Here is a 4,535-nt window from a genome sequence, read left to right as displayed (position 1 = left end):
AAGTTAGTCTTTATGTAACACATATATTATTAAATGTTATATTTGAATAGAAGACATAATGACGTATGCTAACAAATTTAATAAATTCTTTAAATCACAAAATTAAAAACTATGTTTCCGATTTTAATTAATAAAAGAGTAATTAGATTCAATCAAATTAATCTTAGCATGTATACTGTTTCGCATGAGAGTATGCATTCGGCGACTTCCAAAATTTATCTGCGTGTAGATATTTAGGATATTTTTACATTTTTGTGTAATATTAACAATAATAATAAAGATCCCTCGCACCCAATGCACCACACTTAATTAACTTTCATGCCGATCTGCCAAAATGTGAAATTTATGTCCACCATATTGGTTGTGCGATTTTTAATGTTAAAACTTTGAGATAAAATTATTTAGTACTTTCAGAGTACACTGATAGAAATTTCTGTAAGAATTTTCAGAGACTCGTCACTAAAGCTTTATGCAGAAACCGTTTCTAAAGTTTCCTCAATTGTAACAGAAACTTCAGCAACGGGAACTGCATAAAACTCAAGTCACATATTTCAGAAAATTCTGTTACAGTTTAGGAAGTTTCAGTTACTTTAACTGAAAATTTTAAGAGGTTAAAAATTTTTTCGGTTCATTAATTATCGTTTATATATTCTTACTATAATTTTTATTTTTAAGACAAATGTATACTGTAAATTTATATTAAAATTATAGAATCATACAATATTGTCTCCATACATTAAGTGTTTTGGAAAATTTATTCACAAAATTTATATAAAATGTTATTTTATTTCTTATAAATAATATTCGTATGTAATTTTTTCTAAAAAAAGATAGCATTTTTAGCCAAAGAATTTATTTGTAGAAAAATGGTTGAACCTTTAACGAAAGAAAAGAATTTCCAACTAAAATATAAATATTACACAAAAAAATGATTTCTTAACAAAGTTGGCCAACCAAAATTTTCAAAACAAGAGTTGAATTCTCAAACAAAAAGAAGATTAACTTTCAAGCAAACAGTAGCATTTTAACCCAGGAAAGATGAAATTTCTACTGAAACAGATAAATTTTTAATTAAAAAAAAATAAAAAATCAAGAAAAAATTGAATTTTCATCCATAAAAGGTTTTATTTTGAATTTTCAACATCAAAAGCTAAGTTTTAATCAAGAAGTAAATTTTCTGCGAAGATTATCCAGTATGCACAACATTTTACTATGTAATTGGAACGTCCTAAAAACGTTGCTTGGACGTACAAGTCAAAAGACGTCATTTAAACGTTTGAAAAACTGTCCTAAACCAGACCGAATAATGTTCTTAAAACGTTTTATGTTCGAAATACGTCTTTAAAACGTCTCTGGTACATTATTTGTTTATGGAACGTTATATGGACTGACTTAGGACATTTTTAAGCCGTTCTGAAAATGTCTTTTAACGTTTGTTCCCACTTGGTATATTTGAATATTTAACACAAAAAGACGATGTTTCCACGAAACAGTTGAATTTTTAATAAAAAGGGATCCTTTTTTTGAAAAAATGGTTGAATTTTGATGCAAACAGTTGTATTTTTATCCAAGAAAGATGTAATATCTACTAAAATAGACACATTTTTTAATCAAAACTTTTTTAAAAAATGGTTAAATTTTCATCCAAACAAGAGTTTAGTTTGACTTTTCATACAAAAATATGAGTTTTAAATAAGAAAAAAATTTTCTGTGAAAATAGTTGCATTTTCTACCCAAACATAAGAATTATCAACAAAGCTATTTAATTTTTAACAAAAAAAAAAAATACTTTTTAAACAAAATTATTGAATTTTAAACTAAACCGTTGCATTTTTATCGAATAAAGATGCCATTTATAGTCAAATGGATGATTTTTTAAAATAAAAATACAACATTTCGAAAAATGTTAAATTTTCAGTCAAAAAAGATTTTAGTTTGACTTTTCAGAATAAAAAAAAAGTTTTAAAAAATACGTAAATTTTCTACAAAAATAGATAAATTCTCAACCTACAATGAAGGATTTTCCACACGAAAAGTGAATGCCTACCCGGAAAGGATTTTGTTTGAATAAAATTGTTGAATTTTCAAACAAATTATAAAATTTATGACTAAAAAAGCAATTTTGTCAAGGAAGCAACTGCAAAAAAAGAAATAAATATAAATACAAAGCAAACAAATTGCTAAGAACATTATTATACCAAAGTTACCACAAAACTTCATTTTTAATTTTCTCTAACTTCTCACTGACCAATTTTTCATTTCCCTGGCCATATTATTATTCAAAGACCAGCAAATTAAACTGGTAAAATTGTTAACCTACAATCTTTTATAAACGAAATTAGACAATTTCAAATTTATTCTACTGGAAAGTTTTAAATTATAGAAATTCTTTGACCTTTACACTTTTTTGTTCTTTAAATCCCTGACTTTTGCCTGACCAATGAAATTCCCTGCCTTTAAAAAAAAGTTGTAAGCTAAATACGTTTTCTACTCACCATGTTTTTTTGGCGTGTGATATTCAAAAAGTTATGAAAACGAATAAAGTACCCTTATTCCTTAAGAAATCATAACAAAATCTCTCGAACCCGCAAATTATTACTGATACTGAACCGCTATGCTTCGTCTGCTGGTTGATCGTGCTCGAGAAACGAAGAGTGCGCATGCCACTGCGAACTTCTTTCCGTTACCAGAACTTATATTTCTGTTATCATCTAGGAATTTTAAGAAACTATTTGTAATTTGTAGAAATTGCTTCTGAAGTTAAATAAAAATGTAATACATTTATTATAAATGTTACTAAATTTTGTTTTCAGCAACCTAATTGCGTAAATTTCAGTTACGTTATTATCGTAAATTTGTTGGAATTTTCCTAACATCTCTAACAGTGTACTTATCGCCAGTCATCCAAAATTGGATTAGAATTTTTTTATTTTAATGCATTTTGTCTGAAAATCTATTCAAATGCACACCAAAATTGGATTAGAATTTTTTTATTTTCATGCATTTTGTCTGGAAATCTGTTCAAATGCACGCCAAAAAAAAACTTTATTTAATGCTATTTAAAGGTTCTGCAGGCAGTAGGATCTAAAAAAAAGCCTGTGAGTGAAAAATTAGGCTTTGAGAGTTTTTGGCGCTAATTATGATTTTTGTGTGGCTTATTTAATACAGATTGCTTATAATACTTAAAATACTACTTTTCACTAATCATTAGATGTTTCTATTACTTTAACAATTTAATATTGTTTTTAATACTATTTTCTTTGAATAATGCTACAAGCTCGAAGTTTTGTCTAAAATATTCAACATTTTTCCACTTTTTATTTCCAAGTATAAAAAGTGATAATTAATTCAATTTAACAAACTGTTCACTTAAACCAATTCTTATTTTTTATGATTATCTTCTCTTAATAAAGTGCTAGAAAGTTGCAGTTTTTTCTGAAACTTTCAACTTTTTGTCCACTTTGTTCTCAGGAGTAAAGTTATAATGTAATTCAAACAAAATAATTGTTTGAACAAATTATTATTTTTTATAACAATCCTCTCCTAAATTCATCCTAGATAGTTGCGTTGCTTTTTAATTTTAAAGTTTTTTGTTCCCTTTTTACTTAGCGAGGTAATAATTAATGACAGTTAACAAACATTATTGTTTAAATGATTTATCATTGGTCAGAACTATCTTCTCATAGATAGTTGCTACAAAATTATGGTTTTTTCTTAAATTTTTAACTTTACTTTAGCTCTTTAGTTCTGAGCAAATAATAAATAAACATTGAAGATAATCCTTTTTTTAACAATCTCTTTCTTTCTTATAAATACATTTTTAAGAAACGAGACAGATATTTGTAAAGTCAGTATCTGACTTTAATTCCCTTAATAAGAAGAAACGAAAGTCAGAAACACGGTGTGCCCACTCCCCTAGAAAAGTGGTGAACGGATTATAGTAATTGCTACGTCCCCTAGGTGGCGCTCATGTGAATTCAGAATTCGAAATGAACTTGAGCAGACGATAGAAGTTCTATCGTTTGCTCACGTCTGCTTAAGTTCACTGTAGCTGCAAGAATTATATTTTTTTTGCGTGATGAACTTGGATTCACAATGGATTTTCACCGATAACACAAACTACAAATGGAACCAAATCAAATCGATCATCGAACAAATGCAATAAAATTTTAAAGTCTGTTGGAATCGTTCTGATAGAACGAACAATCAAACGTTAAAGTCTGTTGAAATCTTTCTATGATAGATTGATTGCAACAGACTTAAACATTTTATTGCATTTGATCGATGATAGGTTTTGTTTTGTTCAATTTTTGGTTTGCTTTATTGGTTATTATTATTCATGTATTTATTTCAGAAAGAGAAGTCAACATAACCTATAAATTTGGAGAGAAGGGAAGGAGGGGCTCTTTCCTGTAGCCAATAGTTCTTGCTACGTCCCCTATGTGGCGCTGATCTCACATTTTGCCACAATCTATAAGTCCCCCCCCCTCCCCCCATACATTAGAGTGGGCACACCGTGGTCAGAAACAATGTTC

The sequence above is a fragment of the Belonocnema kinseyi genome, chromosome 10 (assembly GCF_010883055.1).
Source record: "Belonocnema kinseyi isolate 2016_QV_RU_SX_M_011 chromosome 10, B_treatae_v1, whole genome shotgun sequence".
NCBI classification, from domain to species: domain Eukaryota; kingdom Metazoa; phylum Arthropoda; class Insecta; order Hymenoptera; family Cynipidae; genus Belonocnema; species Belonocnema kinseyi.
Note: the sequence above shows the minus strand (reverse complement) of the source record.